Source organism: Nymphalis io, chromosome 13 (genome assembly GCF_905147045.1).
Source record: "Nymphalis io chromosome 13, ilAglIoxx1.1, whole genome shotgun sequence".
NCBI classification, from domain to species: domain Eukaryota; kingdom Metazoa; phylum Arthropoda; class Insecta; order Lepidoptera; family Nymphalidae; genus Nymphalis; species Nymphalis io.
In genome coordinates, this window is record NC_065900.1 from 8,907,601 (window position 1) to 8,930,641 (window position 23,041).

Sequence of the window (23,041 nt, forward strand, 5' to 3'; positions counted from 1 at the left end):
AAATATAATACCTAATTTATAACTGATTACGTTTTAAGCATATGAGAAAAGAGTTCTACATGTAGTTTTCTAAGTTCATTACATGTAATGGTATATAATATTCAATTCATAATAGTTTGCTTAAAAAGGTATAATCAACAATTATAGAAATACCACAGAAAATCCATGCTTGCGCATGCGCATCATTGGTCAAATATATTTGCTACATATAGAAAGGTGTACAATGTGTATGTAAGAAAGAGAGGTAATTGTAGAAGTCATATTATTTTATCATACATACATTTTTTATGCGCAGATTTGTAACATTTTTTTTTTAACGTTAGATACGTAGCTTATTATATATAGAGTAATTTATTATATGCCCATTAGTGTTTTAAAGTAAGCTAAGAAAAAATATTTTCAAATACATTTTCGGTTTGTGTTTAATCTGCAGAATATATATATTGGATCATACTTTTGAAGTCATCGAGTTATGTATGACATATATTTTTCAAGTAGAGCAACTTGCTTGTCGCGCGTTATGCTATCAACGTCTGGTGCATCGAACGATACACCAAGAAACTTTACGACGCCGCACTTGCTCGGATCGGCCGTGCTACGGGCGACCACGGCCGATACAATTCTATCGCGCGCTTCGAACGGACCGTTCAATTAATCGCTCCGATTAACGTTGTCTCTCGGACATCAATGGTGTCGGATTAACGGAGGGTGGTGGTGTCCTTTTCTGTTGGTCGCAGATTTAGTGCGGCGCCGCGGCGTGCGGCGTCGCTTGGCGGGGGGTGCGGCGTCGCTCGTAAAGCATCGGTCGGCACACTCTACTGACGCGCGCCTTGGCGACTACGCGTTGCGTAACACACCGCGCCATAAACAACACGACGTGCTCGCCTCCGCACCTGACGGTCGCTCGCACCGCTTACCCACGTGCGTCCGACACATTACGTATTGCGCTCATGCCCTGTCTAAAACGCTGACACGTGACTTGACGAGTGAAACTCTCGGAACTCTTTTATTCGGTAGAACTGTGAGTTTTGTGAAGAAGTTTTTACCAAGCGGGATGCCGCGACCCCGTTTGCCGACGGCGAACGGCGGCCGCTCCGCTTAAGGTGAGTTTATTGCCGATTTATTGCTCCCAACTTTACCCGCCTGGGAGTAAAGGGTCCGAAACAAGTTTTGTTTAGTAAACAAACTTATCCACGGCGACGGTTCGCCTTTACGATGATGTTTGGTAATGATTGGAATCGCCTATTAAATTCAATGCGTTAGCAATAAATAGCCCTACACTAATGGCGGAAGCGTTTACGACCGAGTAAAAGTAATAGCGAGTTTTGTTTTGATATCATAACGATATTACGATACTGGATTATAATTGTATGAGTATTTAAAATAAGTATTATATTTGTAGGTCTTAATTAAAACATCAATTAATTATAAAAACGTAACGCTTAGATTTAAAACTCATCGTATCATTACTGCAAGTCGTTAATCCAGTTTATAAATAAGTATAAGATAGAAGTTAAACATTATAATAAAATCGACTTTTCTAAAGTAATAAATTGAAGCTCCCGCTGTTAAGGTAATCGAATAACTGTAAGTTTAGAAAACAGCTTACAATTTGTAAATACGATCTCATATTGATTAAATTGATAATTTTAATAACGCTTGAGTTAACCGAAACATAAATAGTGTATTTTAAATTGTACATAAACAAATACAGTTATAAGTAAAATAATAAAAAAAACTATTTTGAAATGTAATACGGGCTTCTAATGGGAGTTCATCATGAAAAGTTCCAACTAACTTGGGGTAATAGATAATTGCTCAAATTATATGAATACTCCAGTGATTTAGGAACTTATAGCCTTGTCATAAGGTTCAAAATAGAATATCCATACCTTGTCTAACAATGTTATGTAGATTTCATTTACTTAAAATTTCAATCCTTATCATTTAATTAGTTTAGAATGATTTCAAAGTTACCTATACGTTATCATCTTACAGTTGCAACTAAAAATACACATAATTACTTTAGATTAGTAAAAGCCAAATAACTGTTTTATATCAATTACATAAAGTTCAAATTCGTTTGTTTTTTAAAACAAATTCATTACTCTCAAGTACCTTTTTAAGTAAAGGGTATTGGTTAAGAACCTATTAAAAAGGTGATAAGAAATACATACATACATCCAATCGGGAAGATTATACAGTCATTATCATGTTTCTATGAGCATTAAATAGATAAAAAATAATTACTTTTGTAGTGTCATTGATAAGAGATTGATATGTATGTACATATATAACATGTTTAAAAGACACCTATGCTTAAGTCATAGAGTATAAACATACCAGGCATTTTATTTTAGTTATATAATAATAGGAATCTGAAACCATACTTCATGTACCTAACTCTATAATACCATGTCAGTAATAAAAGTTAGGAATGTCTGTAGTTATTTTGTAATAAGAAATACCTAAGTCATAATATAAAAAAAAATATTTTAGCCAGAGGAAACAATTCGTTATTAATAAAAATAAGGTTTTATATTAATTAGTCAACTTAATACCTTATTAAATCTGCTAAACATATTTTGAATATTTCCAATAATAACTTAGTATTTGACAAGTTTATTTAATGATTTTTTAGATACAAATCATTTGTATTAAACAAATGTAATTTTAAAATTTTTGCAGACTCTTTTCAGTTTATTACAGATATTCTGATAAAATTAGTTATCTAATATATATAAAAACAGATTAAAAATAAATATTAATTTGTATTAATTTAGCAACTTGAAAATGTTTACATACTACATTATACATTCAAATATCCAATCATAATTTATTCAGAAATAATAATATATATCCTTGGTTTATAATCTTATTTTGATTTCAAGTTTGAAATAATGTTGAATTCACTATTTTATGTATTAAAGAACGACTCTATCTAAGACTATATATGATTATGCTTTAAATTTTAAGGATCGAGTTGAATTTTTTTATGAGAAATTACTTATTATCATATTTGTAGGGTACGCAGTTATTTTTAATTAAGTATACCTATGACTACAACATTTTACAAAGCAATAATTTTATTTAAATATTCAAAATCTTTCCACTAAATTTATCTTCATTTTTGTTTGAGTGACATAAATAGTTCTGTCAATCTTTTAAGCGGTTATAATATAAAGATACCAAATCGTTTCCAAATATATAAACTTTACACAGATTAAAAATTGTATGGCATTTTTTTAAGCCTAATACCGTTGACAACGGTATCATTATATTAATATAGCTAATGAACTATTTATTTCATGATTATTAAAATGTTAGCAAGAGTTCAAGCGTCATTTTTGGATAGAAAAATAGATGAATAATATAGATGTATGAATAAAGTAAGTATTTATAGATAAGGATAAATTAAAAAAACCAAAATTCTTAGGTAAGGCTAAAAATATAATTGAAGAAGCACACGGTTCAAGTAGTAGTACTAGTAGTAGTAATTAAGCTACAAGAATTTTTTTTACTCATAGGATTGTAATTTTTTTGTCATTTCAAAATAAAGTCATAACACCAACGTGGGCGTAGTAGGCTTCTACTTCTGAACTATGAGTATCATTTAGATTCGTGAGTTTAAAACATACCGTCATGTTTCACTCACTTTTTGTTTTTTTTTTTTAAATGAGAAGTCAAATTCCTTTCAACTATAAGCGCTTGTTTACTGTTTAATATGAAACATTGTCGGTGTTCCGATGCTTCAGAATTTTGAAAAAAAAACTTACATAATACGAAAGATAAAAAAAATATCTTTGCTGTTATTTCTTCCCACACATCGTTAAGAAAATTATCACAAGCATTGTGCCAACACGTTTGAAAGTGTCAATCTAATTTAGTGCCAGCTCGCAATGAATCGTGTAAAACAAGTTGAAATGTAGACACGTTATTTTTATAAACGGATTTAAGACAAAAACGTGAATAGGCCAGTTTATCGAGCCCATCATTCCTGGACCGAACTTCCTTAAGACTAGTTAAAAAACTAGTTCATGGTGTTTCGACGACTGCGCGAGCGCAATTCTCTCTTTGAAATTCTGCGCATGCGCATTGCCATATTCGTCTTATTTCACATCGCCTCTGTTAGATCTCAATCTCAGTTTATTATTCAGTTAGTCTCCTTACAGTATTTATAAATTCAACTATTGCAAAAGGTCAATTTTAACGTTGAAATATTTGAATTTTAAAAGTTATAACGGTTATTGTGCGGTTAACAGCACTTGGTTTTATATAAAATCAAAATGCAAAACTATGTGGAAAAATAAAACTCGAAATACACTTGAATGACGTGGTATTTAGTTAAGTATTGCGTGCATCTATACCATTCATCGGTTTATTCCGCTTAAGTACGTATTTCGCTAAGCGAGTTTTATATAAAAAAATAAAACTTTTACTATTAAACGTATTATTAAAAAATGATTAATGTGCGACTTCTTTTGAATAAATATGATTGATGTTTTACATTGATAATAAAGACTTTATTCCGGTAATATATCATAAAATGTTTTATTCAAGTTCTCTTAATATCATTAGTTAAATTGAGAATTATTTTTTTAATAACATATTACATAGTATGAGGTTAAAAGTAGAACAGATATTAAATAGATCTATAGATATAATGTAATTGTCTTGGTGTAATAAATTATCATCCTAATAAGTTAATGAGTGGTTCCAGCAATTCTTACTTTTTATGTTCGGTCCCAAGTGCCAGTGATGCCGGTTGGCAGTCGTTATAACCGTATAAGTCCGCAAGAGCATCTGCCTATAGCGAATTTGATTAAAATTCATGTTTGTTTATCGTATAAGTATATTTATTTTAAATGTGAGACACACCATATTGAGGCGGCAAATTTTAAAAATAACTATAATTTTTTGGACTAATTGTATAGTTTTTCTTCAAACTAAACAAAGGAATATGTTTTTCAACCGAAATATTTAATACAATAAGTATAAATACTACTAGGAATAATCAACTTCCTCGTTTTTTTAAAAGAAATGATGCGGACATACCACATACAACGTAAAGACGCCAATAAATTAAAGACAAACAGGTATGTCTATAAATAAAGCTACTTTGTACTGTTAAATTGAGCTCCGTATGCAGCTCACGTGCGGCCGATCATCGCTATCGAATTTTTAATTTCGACAAAAAAATCGATTCGAAGCGTCAAACATTGCGCACAAACAGGTGAACGTCTTACCTCCCGCGGTACACGTAAAAAAATCAATGGTTAAAAAACGCAAGCATCGCCTCACGATAATATCTACTTGAAACACGTCGCGAGAGACAAATTGCACTCACATCAAACGTCACCGATCGTCCCAATGCCGGACAGAATAAGCAAATAGCCGATTGTTTAGATCGAAAGTAGCATATTACGGCGATTCCGTCCCACCGGTCCGGCAACAAAACGCAAATTGGCTTATCGCTAGAAACCGTGAGGAACCGTAAACCGGACCGTAAAGCACCGCACTTCAGCTTTAAATCCGCATAATTATCCTATAGGCTATAAATTGTACGGTGTGGGTGCACGCGTCGTTTGTATTCTCATTGGTGCCTTGTATGTTACAACATCATTGAATCGTTTATACTATAATGGAAATTTTTCAAATCATTATTATCTAACGACGTTATATGTATATGAAAACGAATTTAGAAATACTTAAATAAAGATTATTTATTTATTGCTTATTACATCAATTGTCTAAAAAGGTTGCAATTTTTTTTATCTGTAATTTCTAACCTAGGTGTTCATTACAAAATATTATAATTAAAAAGGTTAAAATAATGTCATAAAGCTTATAATAATATGTCAAACTAATTATATTAAAATAAATTTGAATAGCCTCATAAACCTGTCAATATGTTTGTATATCTATAAACAAAATAAGTATTTGGTTCGCTCAAATCTATCTTTGTCCATATTTTTGTCTATGATTTAAAGATGTTTTGACCTCAGTTCGATAATGAATGAGTCGGTCGTAAACGCCGGAGTCAAGAGAACATTAATGTCAATAAAAAAGCCATAAACTCTATTAGCCATCATAAACTCGCCGCATCTGTCCAATAACTCGTTTCGCGTACAAAGTGTTAATTATACGATTATTGTAATATCGATAATACGACAAATCGATGTATTTGCTTCGGTATTACACGTAAAAAATCAATAAGCATTCGTTTACAACTAATTTATTTTATCTATTGTGAATTAATTGTTTTGAAATATCATTCAATTTTAATATTGTGTAATGTTCAAAACTTGCATTCTTCAATTTTTTTAGTACGATCCTTTTAAACAGGATTTTTTTTTTGTCGAATGATATTATTTTTAGATAAAGAACACGGAAACGAACTTTTGTAATGAACCTCACAAATAGAGCCATAAATAAACGCAAGGTGCTATAATGTTACTTTGGCCACAATTCTTCAAAATATTATCAATGCATAAATTCATTGTACAATTGATTACCATAATAATTGGTTACCTGTAAGCAGGTGAATTGTTTAAAATTGACAATGCCTACGTCGATTTGTGCAACACATACTTTTACCACGGGACACTTCTATTGTTATACGTTCTTTACTTTTTTACGACTTAACGGACCTTCAAGAGAAAATTGTAAATATAACGGCTCCGTCGATTTTGCATCTTTTCATTGTTCTACATAAAAGCTTACAATACGCCGTTTTTTGTCGTTTCCCTGTTAGGAATCGGTGTACTTTGTTTAATAATTTGTTACTGTTACTTAATTTCTAAACACATGTTTTGAGATTTTATTGTTTTAAATTAGAAAATATATTGTTTTGCTATTCTCGATTGCTTCTGTGCAATTTCATGTATCTTTTTATGTCATTTTTTTCTTTTTTTTTACCATTGTTTCATTGAATGAAATTTGTTTTTAACATGTTAACAATAACTTGAAATGTTAATATTTACATTGTACACAAAAAAGGATAAGATCCTAAAATCTTTTTCAAACGCAATTATAAAAAATATAAGCTTAACTATATTTATGAATATATCTCTTAAACTGTTTGTCTAATATAGCTATGCCTTGGGTGGTTTGGTACTTTCTTATTATTTATACATAAGAAACTTTGTCGGTCCGTCGAAGGAGTGTGGTGGTGCGGCTCGAAAATTGTAATATTTCAAAATTACTCAAGAGTCGCGTTCGCTTGAATAATGCGATAACTTTGTGAGGGCTGCCTCACCCCGTGCGTGCCTCCCGGCTTTGAACTTCTGTTCCCGAGTTTGATCAAAATATACTCTCAAAAGTTGATTCGTTTAATTAAAGACATTGTGAAATATTCCTATACCACAAATGAAAACGGTAATAGTTTAACATTAAATTACATGATTAATACTTATCTAAATTACGAGTAATATAATTTTCTTTCTTTATATAAAAACAATATAACCTTTTTTTAATTTTTAAAATAAGTAGATACTGCTTAGCAAAACTTTTTTCTTTTCTAATAAAAGGTAACTATTAAATAAATCTTGAAACAGACTTATTAGTAGGTATATTATATATCAAGAAATACCTACATTTAATATATATTTTCCGTTCAATTAGTTGTAAGATGAGTTTTCATACGACCCACCGACATTCGTAGAAAGCATACCGCGACCGAACCGTTAAAATCCTAACTGATTCAGTCTGTATAAACGTATGGTTTATTATGGCTATATAGTTCCTGGAGGCCGCACGTGCTTGCAGCCATGTGACAAACCGGTCTTAAGTAAGCCTAGTAACCTCCAAACGACTTACGTGAGCCATAGTGATTCCTCAATTCACTTTTAGTCGCCCTTATTGTGCGCTTGTGGGAAACTAAAAATCGTGTGAAAATTTTATCGCATGTCCATATAATTGTTCCTCAATGAAAATACGGTTAGTGCATATAGCCGTACTAGTTACCGTAATTTTACAGTAAGTGTATGATTATAATCATTAGTTTTAAAGATTGTTCCTTTAAAGCTGTTTTTTTTTTAAATTAATGTTAAGTAAATATTTATACTTACTTTAGAGCAATATTGTGTTTCGACTTTATATTTATCATGAAGAGCTGAAATGACTCAATGGTTCGAACACGTGAATCTTAACCGAAGATTACGGGTTCAGATTGAAGCAACACTGAATTTTTATGTTTTTAATATGTGACTATAATTTATTTCGAGAAAATTTATATATTTTGAAAATATCATATATAACAATTTCAGTAAACGTTTCTAAAATCAATAATAACGGATATATTTCACTGAAATCGAAACAGAAATTCGCAATTATCATAGAACATTATGCGAAAATTTGTTAAGTCATATCTAACCTACTTTTACGTTGGTAGAATTATTATATTAAATAACAATCGGGCTTATGAAACAAAGCTATATATCATAAATGGTATTCTAGACAAGTAACCAACTTAAATATTTTATCTTTATATCTTATGTGCTCCTAAGTTAGGTATGATTCATCTAGAAAATCCCAATGTCTTTGTTTTAGTTTATTTCCATTACGTTTTGATTTATTATATCCATGAATCATATATTTACATACCTATATGTTATATTCGGACTGGTATTTAAATATGCGTTCAAATGTTTTATGCTTAAGATATATGTTCAAGCATTTTTATCTTCAAGATAAAAAACAAACATGAAATAATATGACAATCAAGTTTTTTCAAACAAACAAATCGAGAATCAAAGATCATGGAACAAATTAAAAAAATAATTATTAAAGTTCATTACACACTTCAGCCAATAGCTCGCATTAACGTATTTTATTCTCGCATATTAAATAGTTCTCGAGTTCAGATACAACTGGAGCGGAACCTATACTAGCATTGTCTTATTGTTACTTCGGTTTAAAAACACGCGAATTATGACACGATTATTATGAAATTATAATTACTATTAAAACATAACGTGTAATACTATCACAAATAACGATGATTAACTTTAAACAGTTAAAACTGTTTCTGTATTACTGCATTTATCTTTTACTTTGTTTAAATTGGACGAAAGATTATGAAGGAAAACTAATACTTATAATTTAGTGAAAATATATCAAATTACACTTTTAAGATACTTTAATATATTTAATTAATAACTGCAATATCAACTGCAGTATAAATAATTATTCATATTACAACATACATTTACTCATTTCTTATGTAGAAAAAAATATATTTGCAAAATAATTAGTCGTTTAATTGTCATGTAATCGAGACGGTGCATTAAAATGGTTGTTGTTGTTTTTTTTTGTATTTGTGTTGTGTTGTATTATACATTATGTTACCATTTATTTCTATTTTTTTTTTTCAATTTAAGTTGATTATTTCTCTACTATGTTTTGGAATACGTTTATGACTATGGCCGTTAATTATTATTCCTAAGAGAATGTGGGGCACGAGCCCAAGGCCCAATGCCGTTTGTCTTATTTTTTACCTTTCTAAAAGGGCCCCAAATTATGTGTGCCCAATGCACCAGCGCCTGTATGATTCAAATGCCCCTTAAAAAGTGTCAATTAATATAAAAAAATAAAGCAAGCGTTTAAACTTAACGCTCGAAATTCTTGATTTTAAGCAACCATACCTTTTTATAAACGTTGTTAAGCGGGCAATCAGTTAAATAATGCTGTTTCTTGTATAATATCAGAAAGAGCGAAATTAGTATATAACTAAGTAGTCTGTAGTAAGTTCGATAGTTTTTAATAGTAGTTATTATAAATTAAAGCTAACAATATTAGATAAATTTATTAAATCCACACGCGACTGAGTTCTAGTATAAGCCGTATCTTTAATTGAATATTCTCGTAAGTCGACTGTAACCGCACCTTTCGTTCTCAAAACTTGAAGTATTCCCAACTCCAAGAATTCCTAGAACTTGCCTCGTCTCGTTACAACGCTCGCCGCAAAACCTCTTCTTATTTATGCTCCTACTTTATTCCATTTGCGGGCAACTTCCAGTTCTGAAGCTGAAATTTTTAAGTATAGTGTGTGATATGAAGTTTCTTTTGATTTTATATTTTATGTTATGTAAGAATACCTTGAACTGTTTTGTTGCAAAACTTAGTAACAGCTAATGAGAACTTATTTAACCTTCTAAATTAAAAAGCGTGTCCACGATTGAAAGAAAGTGAGTAAAATTATTTAAAAGATCATAACTACAGCACAGAATAATTTCTTCTTACTACATTTTGGACATTGACCGTTGACTTTTTCGACAAAGCCAAAAACACACCAAATATGAATCTTTGGTTCAATTCACTGTTACATATTTAATAAATAATTGCATATAATTATGTAAGTAAGCAGCGATAAAAAGTAAGCCTGATTGCATTGGGATACGTATTTAAAGATATCAATGATTCGTTTAATATCTCTGTGTGTAGTACAAGCAAGTGCATGCCATTATAAGGTTGGATTCCCCCAGAACCTTAAACATACACGCAACAAGTAATCTTTAGAAAAAACTATAAGTTAGTCAAGTATAATACTCATAACAAAGTCCTATTTTTTGCAAAGTTGATTTGATTCCTCGTAATAGAAAGAAAGCAAGGATAAAAAAATTGTGTATACGGAAACCAATAAATACGGTTACGGCGGCGTAAATAATTGGGTAATTTTTTTTTAATACGCTGTCTTACGTCAGTCATACCAAGGAATCATAGCTGGTTCCGTTCGCGATAACGAAATGAGTTGAAATGGTACATCAAAATCACATTTGATATACCATATCCAATTAAAATAAAAAAAGTATACACCGCTTTCTAGAATTCGATACACGCAATTGAAAGGTGTCGGAAAAACGCTGGCAATTCTATGAAAATGCAACGCAGCGAAGGAACCTGCCGTGGAATACCATGTGCTGTCCGTCAATAAACGATATCGATAGTAATACCTCAATGGAATTTAATCTTTGTCTGTATTGGTTTAATGTGCAATTTATATTGGTTGACAAATGGCTCCTATGTTATTGTATTATGTTACCTTAATTGTTTCCACTTTTTGTCCAAGCAAGGTGCGGATATAGGTATCTACCACTTTACCAGGCATGTATAAACGCGTCTATCCAATTTATTATTGTAGGTGGTCTAGCACGTATAGATCTGTTTTTATACTTTTCTCGTGTACGCGGTGTAGGTAGGTACAATCCGCATTAATATTTATGAGAGAATTTAATTTCATAAAGTTTACGATGAAATGTACATTGTTCGCGATTACTATCAAAACCAAATGCAATGTTTGGCATGTTAAAAATACGAAATAGTTTTTACTTGTTTTTAAACAAAAGATTACTGAAGTGTAAAGCAATGCATTTATAATTTGAATATGTTTTATATAGAAATTGCAAAAAACCGACGGCTTTAACATTGTGCTTAACCGTTACAAAGTAATTGACTTATTTTTTGTTATTTCTAATTATGAACGCTAATTAAATCTGTTTGAGCGATAGTCGCTTGTTTTTTTTTTGTTTTGATTATAGGTAACTTTAAAAGAAACACTTTGTTAATAAACATTTTCATATATATAAATCTGAATTTAAATTTCAAGAAGATATCCAAAGGTAGGATAGGAATAAGGAAGGATAAAAGATAATTTAATTTTTGTTTTCCTGTTTATATTTATATGAACTACAGAAAGTAAATACCTTTGCTTTTAATCGTTGTGTAATAACTACGTAAGTACGAGTTATTTTTTTTAAATTGATTGTGTTTATGCCAAATGTAAAAACATTAGACATATATTGGTATATTTCGTAATTAGTTAAGAATATGGCTCTTATTTCTGTATTCATAACTTTATCGGATACTAAAAATATTAACATCATAACATTTCATTCGCGTTTGACAATTATACTTTTAAGAAACGGATTACATCAATACCGCCAAGCGAAGCAAAAGATACATAGTTGTCTTATAACAAATTAAAGCTATATAATATAAGCTATTAAAATCGTTTATGACTACAATAACTTTTGAATTAAATTAATTTTGTGTCATATTTTTAAACCACTCTTTATATTCGTATTAAGTAGTAAAACAAAAAACTTGCGTTCTTTGCGTGTCGACGTAAGTGTGGTTATTCCTAAAATGTGTTTTGATATTATGTAAGCGCTTTAAAAATATACTCAATTTTCTTTGATTAATATAGTGTTACTAACCTTCATAATTTCGCTGGCATTTGTATAAAAACTTTTTTTATGAGAGAATATTAAAATTAATTGCATTTTTAGTCATAAGTGCCTCCCAACACAAATACGATTACTTTTGAAAACTTTGTAAACATATGATTATAAAATTATTTTTAATTAACAATGACGTTCAACGCAGCTCGGACTTCTCAGATATTTGTTATTGGGATGTTTAATTAAAAATGAAAAGTATCTATACAAAGGAGTTATTTATTAATTGACATATCACTGCTTATCTTGATAACTATATGTTTTTAATGAAATATACTTTAAATTATTCTCATCAATTCATTGTTATGAGATTTATTTTATTGATATAGAATAAGATTAAAGATATATTTATATTTAGGTATAAAAAAATATTTCTCATAGGAATTGTACCTAGTGTACAAAACAATGAAAAAAATAGATTCTTAAAAATAAGTAAATAGCCAATGCCTTTGTCATTATCAGCTATTAAAATCTCCTAAATGTCTCTGCATTCCTGCCCTAGGTACGAGATTAGAACAACAACGGATTGAAGACACAAATGCTCAATGGGTCTAATCAGGACTAATATAATATAATAACCTTTAATTATACTTTCATTTATATAATAGTTTCTATAAATTATGTGGTCTTTGCAAAATATTACCACACACATTAAACATTATGTGATTAAAAGATAAATAAGACTTGATAATTATATTCACATTTTTGATAAAAATATTTCATATGAGCTATTTACATTGAACACTTTATATATAACTAAATATCAAAATCAAATTATGACAATAGTAGCGACGATATTTAATAAACCGAGTAGTAAACTAGATATTATATATAATAATACATAATATTATATATTATTAAATTTATTAGTTGCTTTAGTCTATCTTTTAAAGGAGCATTAAATTCACTTTCAATAATGGTTTTATTGCTGTTAGTAATTGTGTATTTCGGTAATATCAGTTTAGTTTAAGTATTATTGAATTAAATGATGCAGTTTATTTAAAATACATCAAGATATTATACTGTTGAATTCTATTAAATATATAAATTTTACGAAAATTTAGTTAAAGTATATAATATATCGTACTGGATTGCGAAGGGAATTTAGAAAAGGGATTAAATAAAATATATTAATTTGCATATTTTGAATATATATATTTTTAAGAATTATTTTTCCCATCAAAGTGATGTTCAAATATAACTAATATTAATTTAAGTCAATTTCTAAGGAGATCATTATCTGTCTCGCTATCACAGCTAACAATTACTGAACCTGTCTAAGTAGATTGTACCTCTCTTCATACTGATTAGTCGCGGACCTAAATAGATGCTATAATTAAACAGTATAGTTACTTTCAATTTCAACGCTATTAATAATGAGATACAATGACCATTTTAAACTAAGTTTCGTGTGGAGTACGCACGAATTTTGATATTATATTTATTCCGCAGTAATAGCATTGTTCTAATATTAAGCTATTAATTTATTTATTTATTTATTTATTTATTGGAAATAGTTACACCATCGACTTATCACTAACACATTCACTTAGCATTAGATACAGGGTATTAAATCTAGGTGAATAAATCATTACAGGTGTAAACAACATTGACCTTAAGACTATACTAACCTAATTATGTCTTAACTAAAAATTAAAAACATTAATATTAAGAATGCAATTAAAAACATTCATTACGTATACTCCTTGTTATATCAAGCGTATAAAACGGATATATTTGGCTGGAAATTGCATATCTGTAGGAAAAAATATGTTCTGAGTGAATGAATATCAACAAATGACTTAAACTATAAGGTATAGGGACTTAAAATGTTAAGGATACCTTCATTTAGTAATGGCCTCGAGGCGCACTAAAGATGAATTTTGCAAGTCTGTTTTGAAAGGGGCCGTTGCTCTCTCATAATCGTTAACTTTATCAAATCGTTTCTGGGATAAAACAAACCTGTCGTGGTGAGAACTATCCAAAATATTTTTTAACGACCGCGGACAAAGACACGACGGTTACTTAATACTAGTATCCTTTATTAAATAGACTAGCAAAATTGATAATATTCATTTAAATCAATTTATCTGTGTTTAATAAGGAATCTGTTTTCGATACGAAATGTCAACGATCTCGATACAAAAGCACCGTCTTTAATTAACATAATTAAAAATATATATTAGCGTCAATAAATTCCAATATTTCTGTTAATTAGGAAAGTCACTATCTAATTTCATTAAATAAATAATTAAGTGATAAATAAACACTTAAAATAAGTCTGGACCCATAAAGCATATTAACTCCGTTATAAAGCATATTTATAAACATTGATAGCATTTCTTTGGTCGCAGTCGTAAGCCCTCGGACATAAATCTAAATATCACATAGGATCAACTAATTAATTATACCGCTGCTAAAATTGTTCACGCAACTCTGCCTGCACATAAATAGGTACTTGTATGTAATGTAGGCTATTAATGGCTCATAAACTCTCTAGTGTGATCGTGTCTACTTAGTGGCTTTGAGTTCACATAATTTTGTAAAATCCTCAGAGAAATATAGTTAATTGATGATTCCGCTTCACCTCTGTAGTTGTCGATTGTTCTTTTTTTTTAATTTGTGACTGTTGCCTTTTAACCATCAATCAAGTGTGTAGCTTTCAATTTCATTTTCCAACTTTTTTCAAACTAAATTTGATTTTAGTTTTTGTTACTTTGAGTTTTTTACACAAATAATTTTATATGAATAGATATTTAAAAATTTCGTCAATTATTTTGACTTGTGTAGATTAATAAAGGTCAGAGGTGAAAAACGTTTTTCAGTAATTAGATTTAAATTAAGCAAATTATAGTGCAGCTGTATTGCACAAGTATACTGTAATTTATAAAAGGATATTACATATATTATAGCAGTCTTTCTTGTAAAAGTTTGTGAGATCTACAAATCGTCAATACATTCTTGTTTTTAAATACCTGTATACAATTTTGCATTATAAATACTCAGAACGCTGATTTTCTTATCAATCCGTCGTAACAATTTAACACATAATAAAATTATAATAATTTCCTTTCAAAATCTACTATGAAGTCAATTTAATGTCAAATAGATTAAAACTTTTAACTGTAATAAACTTATATTATCATTGAAACAAATTCGTTTAACATCGAACATTTTTTTTATATATTTTATATTGAATTTGTAGAAGTATTTCGTATTTTCTTGTTAATCCATTAAATTATTCAGAATAAAATTTACGTATATTTGAATTATATTTTAACAATATACCTTCCATCATATACCATCAAAAGTCGAGATGGCCCAGTGGTAAGAACGCGTGAATCTTAACCGATGAACGTGGGTTCAAACCCGGGCAAGCACCTCTGAATTTTCATGTGCTTAATTTCTGTTATAATTCATCTCGTGCTTTTCGGTAAAGGAAAACATCGAGAGGAAACCTGCATGTGTCGAATTTCATCGAAATTCTGCCACGTGTGTATTCCACCAACCCGCATTGGAGCAGCGTGGTGGAATAAGCTCCAAACCTTCTCTTCAAAAAGGAGAGGCCTTAGCCCAGCAGTGGGACATTTACAGGCTGTTACTGTACTGTATATACCATCGACTAATTGCTAAACACTTGTTGTAAATAATTCATTTAATCTTATTGTACTGTTTGATTTTTCTTTTCCGATTTATATAATATTTATTTCTAGTTATAAATATTTTCCTTGAAAGAAGAGGTCTTAAGCCCGATATTTACAGAATATTACTTAACTTTACAGTTTGTAATTAATACATGAATTAATTATTGTTTACAATTTAATTTCGCATATCCTACTATGAAAATCAACGAATACTTCACGATTTTTATATTTATATATGTTTAATCTATTAATATACTCATGTCTTATCTTCAAAAATATAAAAATGTCACCCTTATAAATGCGAAAGGTAATTTGTTTTTTTACGATTTCGTGTTTTAGCTTTTAAATCAATAATCATGGAATTTAACATAGATGTTCGGGGTAGAGAAAAAGATATAGGAATTTCACCTGCGCATCCTTACGCGGGCGAAGCCGCGGGCGGAAACTGTATAAATGTATTTAGTTTTTAGAGAACAGGTGATTCGTAGCTTCTGTATTATGAATAGTTTTAAGTTTTAGATGCTCGCTCTGATTACAACGTTAGGCTGTTTAACCTAATTGGAATGTAAATTGGTTTGACATTTTGATAAGTTGTAGGTTCTTTACATGCAACAGTTTTGGTTTACATATTTTCTTCTGTATTCAGCACGTGTCTTATATTTTGCTGGTAATGATTCTGTATTAAAGCGTATTAAATCAATCAACAATAACAAAAATAAAAATCACGACTTAAGTGTTTGCATTGTACGTTCGGTTATTTATTTCTAAAGTAATTATTCAAAACAATTCTAAAGAAAACAGTACAAATAGTTTCTTAAATCAAATATTATATTAACTTAGGGTTTATACTAAAGCCGTACTGTGACATTTGATGCTAAGAAAATAGTCCATTGTTTTATGCACGACTTTGACATTTTAATATATCTAGCCTGCATTCTATCACGGATATACTTCATTCAAGAGTTTACAGTTCCCTTAATAAATCCTTGTTGAAATGGTGTCAATCCATGCATAAGATTCATGCAAAGACGAAAATAACGTGAAAATACACAAGTGTGACGTCTGTCTTCCTCGAGATTCACATGAAGACTGACATAAAGTCAGCGATGACTTATGTTTCGAATGCGCTGTCTAATTAGGCGCAAGCGCATCTCATTCTATGTAAATTTGAGACGGTCTACTGAATGAATGATAGGCATTATTTTTATCGCCGCAATCTCAAATTGTTTGTAGGCTTGAACAAACAAATTTTTGAATAAACAGTGCATGATTGGAATTAACGAGCGTCTGAGTTAAGTTTTAAGTAAATAGCAAGTGAATATGTAACGGTAAGAAAGACGCAGACCATTTAAAAATTCCAGCGAGAAAAAAAAAGACCATTTAAATAGCACATATTTTTGCATGGTTTTTAGTAGATCATAAAAAGTTAACAAGTACGTTCTTGCTTTCAAAATTACTTACTGTTATTAATAACCTATACCATGATAACCTAATTTATACATTCACGAAATAGTTGAAACGGAACTAAGTAGATTTGTCCAAATCCTTCTCGTCTGAATCGTCGCATGGTACGAGGCCGAGGACGAGTAATGTTATGAGCAAGCCATTATTGTCTCGCCCCATACCGTAAAACATTACGCAGTCGGGCCGACCTCGAGATAAACTAAGAGCTGCCAGTATCACCAAAAAATTTAAAAACTTTATTTAGGCGTTAATTTAATGTGTTTTGTATTTAGAATAAATATTTTCAACGAAATGTACCTAAAAACGATCGTATCAAATGTCTCGGTGCATGTCATAAATCTTTTCCTATTATATTCTTCCTGTATCATTTAATTTATTAGCCTAACAATATATTAACTAATGAACATGAAGTGACAACAAAGTGTGTAATAAATATGGGCGTTCGGGACATATGTTAACTGTCGAAAATTTTTCATTTTATTTTTCGTCGGTATGTTTTAACAGCTCTATGAAGTTATTTGAGTGAAACCGTTTAGGATCAACTAGAGGTTTTTGCCAAGCGGTAAAAGATGGTGAGATCTTATGGGAATAAAAGAGTTATCAATAACATTCAATCTGATATTTCAGTTCGTAACTTTCATGTAATATCTGTTATTTCTATTTATTATTGATACAATTGTTTTTAACATGCAATATTAAATATCATATTGTCTCTTATATTAGATGTGCTTATATGCAATGGGACCACATCATTTTACATTGATCAACACTGACTTGTTTTATTGTCTTGCTTCAAAACCAATTAACTTATAAATAAATGCGGAACTTTGGCCTAATATAAGTTGGTATAATATGGTTGTACCTTTTCGTAAGTGTTTGAGTTGTTTCAAGATAGTTTTATGCAGTTTTATTATATACATATATGTACTAGGAACATGTCAATGTCGAAAATCAAATGGATGTAAAATAAATTTGGTCATATCGACCAAATTTATTTTATATACTATCATAGTTTTGGATCGATAAGATATAAAAGCTGGAATTGTCACGTCTGTTCAGTTTGACAAGCACGAAATCGCCAAACACAAAGCGAGCGTCAACATAAACTAACATCCGGCGAACGCTGATGTATTGCAGCCGCAGAACTATGGAAACAAATCTCTCTGTGTAATAATTTATGAGCGCAATATTGCTCCACAGTTTCAAAACAAACAAACAAAACAGAAGCGCGACCCGCGATAAAAGATGTCGCCACACTCTCGCGGGCCTCACTTTAAAGATAGAATAGCCAGTGCATAGATTAGGAAACAAACGAGACGCGCCGGCAAATAAAGGAAGAGCTAGCGACCAGCCAATCACTGCACGGGGCGTAATTATAGCTTCTGCTCAAATTAGGAGCGACGTTTCTTGCGCGTGCTAATTGAACACAGAATTAACTGCACAAGCATCAGCCGAAATGACTAGTCTTATCTTTATTGATGCCTGCTCCAGACGCACCAATGGATTTCATTAAACTCTCACAATGCGTACAAGTACGAGAACTTTAGAGTGTAACTTCATTAAAGCTATTAAAATAATTTTCTCAAGAGTTATTCGAAATTTGGATTTAAATATGAGTCACCAGAAAACAAATTAAACGACCACTGTTCGTACAAGGGTTGCCAGCACGATAAAATGTTTAAAATTACTGGGTGTCTATCGTCATTCCTGGTTCAATTATTAAAAAACGGACGCGCATTGCGTGAGAGTGCGTCCTTGTTCAGCGTGATTTTATTCAATATAGCTATCCTTCTCTCGCGGCGAACAGCCGCTGCGTCCGCGCCTTCGATAATCGCGGAATGCGCCGGCTGACTTCAGTCGAGCGGCGCTCATAGACAATTTAAATTGGAGAAATTGGTAGCCGAGTAGTTCGAGGAACTGGTAATAACGGACAAATGTCGACGTATGTAGATAGCGCATTCACTTGACAATATATTACCAACTTCACCACTGTCAATATCTATTAATATTTATTAACAATGACAAGTGCATGAAACGTAAACATGGGAATAACTCTTGCAATTTGCATATTATGAAGAATACAGACGTACACGTACTATAGAGACCTTTCTTCTTTATAAGTCAAGTTATACCTAATATGTCATAACGGTTTCATCATTGTTGTTTTCTTTTTAGATTAAACATAACATGTTTCGCGTAAGTGTGATAATTTTGAAATAAAACTTTTAACATTTTGAACAGCAAAAACGTCCTTAGAATTTCAAACGAAGCGAAATTTACAAAACCCTCCACGAATGACCAAAGAAAAAGTCCCAAACTAAACCGTTTACTCTCGAGAAAATTTTCAAGTAGTCTTGAGCACTGTATTAAGGGTAGCATAATAAGGCTTTCTGGATTAGGTGTAGCGCTCTTGAGTGAGAATAAACCCAAGGGAAATCCTGGCTCGCAGCTTTCCACTAATTTATTGCTTCTCCAACGACCAACGGCCTTTTGTATCGGATCTGCCGGCAACTGAAAATATATTTCTAGATGGATTAACATTTATAACACTTGGTAATTAGTGAGGTCAGGTACTTTTGCTTTCACCGCTTTCGAGTTCTTAATAATGTGTTCGTAAATACATTATAAATCTATATGGTAAATACGTTTTCTTGATATGTGATTTATTTATGCATTTCGTGTGTGTATAAAACACAATAGATTTTAAATAAACTGTACAAAAGAGTCATACTAAAGACAGTATTATTTTTAAAAGGAAGGAGTTCAGTTATTAAAAGAATTAAAGCAACACTTCGGAGTTTACGAAAATAAATTCCTGAAGTATATCAAGGACGTGTGTGTTACACAGTTATTATTCGTGTCCATCCTATTACGCCGTCGTAATTTACTTTAAGGTAAACAAAGTTCCAATCGCCTTTTCGTTCCTAACAGACTTTTTGGTAAGAAACGGAATCAGAAATAACAAATAGTTTGGATAGCAGCCATTGAAAACAAAGACACAAGTGCGTCTATATATTACTGTCCGAGAAATGAATTGATTTAATGAGATCTTAAACTAATTGGATTTATACGGTTCGCTTGCATTTACTCTCTGCTGTAAGATAAACGTGCTGTTCCCATCTTAACTTATCCCCGTTCTGTTGAGACAGCCCTGTCGGAAAATAAATTAAGGATTATATACAACATTGTTTTGGCTTTGAACTTACGAGCGTGCCTTAGTGCAAGCAGCGCTTATTTTTTAAATTATTTTGTGAAATATTTAATCTAATATTACTAAAAGTGAAAAGAGAAAAATTTAAAGAATAATAAGTAAACAACACTTATATATACAATAAATAAAGAATAATTGTGAATTTAATTCATAAACAAAAGAAAAAATATAATCAACTTATTTATTACAATGTTGTAATCGTTTTATGATATTCATTAAAATTGTTTTGTAAACATAAAGAGTCACATACATTTATATTTAACTAACAAGTGAGGGTAATGGTATTTAAACAAAGAAAGTTGTAAAGGTCACAACCATAAATAAAATTTCTTCATTCATTTACTAACAAAATGGTATTGAAATAAGATCAGTTATACGATAGTACATCCGTATAAATTATGTAAAGAATAAATAGTAATTACATAAACAGTATCGCAAATACGCGGATATATATTTTTACTCAGGACGGAATTTCGTCATTCCATAGTCGCTTCTAATCGTTAGTAGTGAATTAGTGCGATGCATACACGTTTGTAGTGTGGAGACACTTCATTATGGGGGCAGGACATAAATCAGGACTTCTAATATTAAACGTGCCTTCGTGAGGCAAATTGCGAGCCTGTCTGCGACCGTGCGGTCGGCTGGTAACCATAGTCAAGCTGATGAAGTGACAATATGTTTATGACCCGTAAAAATGTATTAGGTGCGAATTGATCGATGAATTAAGCTTTATTTGTATATATTTAGTAATTTGTCGTGTAGATTGTTGGATTAATTTATTGACAGATATAGTATGTTTACGATAAGCCTGTCAGTTTGCCAATAAATAGCGTCGCCTGCACGTGTTTTCATATAAAGACAATCGTCATCTTAAAGAATACATTTTATTTTTAAAACGCGCAATAATTTATTTGAAAATAGAACATTAAAAATCCATTCAATCTAATATTATTAGATATATCTAAATAACGAAAATATCAATTATTAAACTTTCCTCTTACATTGTTATCATAACTTCCATATAATTTAATTTTTCTGCCATCATCTAAATGAGATAAAAAAAAGTTCCCAAAAAATTGTTTTAATTTATTTTTGTACCGCTAGAGATAAATCGCGGAGCCCTCAGATGTTCCTACTAATGTGATTTTAATGTACCCACTCAACGTCTTCTATATTTTGTGTGATCTGTATTCTTACCCACACCATAAGTAAACGAAGGCACTAGGGACGATTGTTACATTTGTTATCTAAACAAATGGAACAATTTAATGATAAAATACATCAAATTTAAGAAATTAAAAAGCTATTTTTCATAGGCCGATTCTAATTAACTTTGTAACAGAAAAGGAAAAGCCTCCTCTGCGCTTAGGGAGTTTATCTTACTAATTTGACTTTGAAAAGAAGACGAAAAACCAACGTGTAACTTCAACCGCCATACAACGCTTATAAGTAAGGCGTATATAAATATATGATATATTTATTTGCAACAAAATATGATTTAAATATTTATTTTTCGGTGTTAGCAAAACATGTTTCGTAAATAATACTATATTTATTAGAGTGGATGAGCGAAAAACAAATGAACCGTTATTTTAATCATTTATTAAATAGAATATTTTTTATTACATACATGTGCGTAAACATAACGGCTTTTAATAAGAAAATATTTAAATATAACTAACTATTACATTTATATTGCACATTGTGTAAGGCTAGTTTCAACTAAACAGAAACGTATTATTATATTATGAAGCGGCCTGCACATTTATATTTACTTTATAGATTATAATTAATTACAGCTTTTGTAATTGCGAAAAAATGTTTTATCGCTGAATCTATGTCATTACATTCTAAATAACCTGTCATTATACAGCGCGTGGCCACCGTATTACGTTAATGGTATAAATCACATAGTTGTATGGAAATTACATAGAATTATTGCGCGATTTACAAAGAATTTTATAAAATATGAACGAACTATTTTGATTGTTGTTTTTTTATCTGTTAAGTATTTTTATAATATGTATAGTTATTTATACGTTTGCTTATTTTTAATTTTCTATCTCCTCGATGTTAAACGATGTTAGTGTGTAAATACCAAACAGATAAATAAAAATAAGAAATCGAGGGAGAATTTGCAAAGGAGCAATTTATATTATTTTTATCTTTTTTTGACACTATCTGCCCCCGGTTCGGCGTGCTGGAGACAGGGGCGGTTCGAGAGTCGTTTAGGCTTTAGTCCCCTTTCTGACCCCTTAAGATATGGAATGGAGGAGGGAATTAAAAATACCTATCATCGTCATTTTTCATCGCATAAGATGACACATGTGTTCTTAGTAACAATTTGTTGTTTCAGTTTTATACAATTATATAAAAAATGGAGTATTTAACGAGAAACAACAAGTATAGCTAGACAACTAAGTGGTGCTATCGGATATAGTAGTGTATCGTATCTTTAAAATAAGTTTTTCTTTTTTTCATTATGA

General features: G+C 30.6%; 1 protein-coding gene across 1 annotated transcript in view; it reads left to right on the forward strand.

Annotated features, from left to right (window-relative positions):
- The first annotated feature begins 703 nt into the window (after positions 1-703).
- LOC126772714 (homeotic protein antennapedia-like) overlaps positions 704-23,041 on the forward strand; it is a 172,755-nt gene continuing 150,417 nt past the window's right edge. The window contains exon 1 of the mRNA XM_050493240.1: positions 704-1,103. The gene's annotated coding sequence lies outside the window, so the exon portion shown is untranslated. The remainder of the gene's footprint in view (positions 1,104-23,041) is intronic.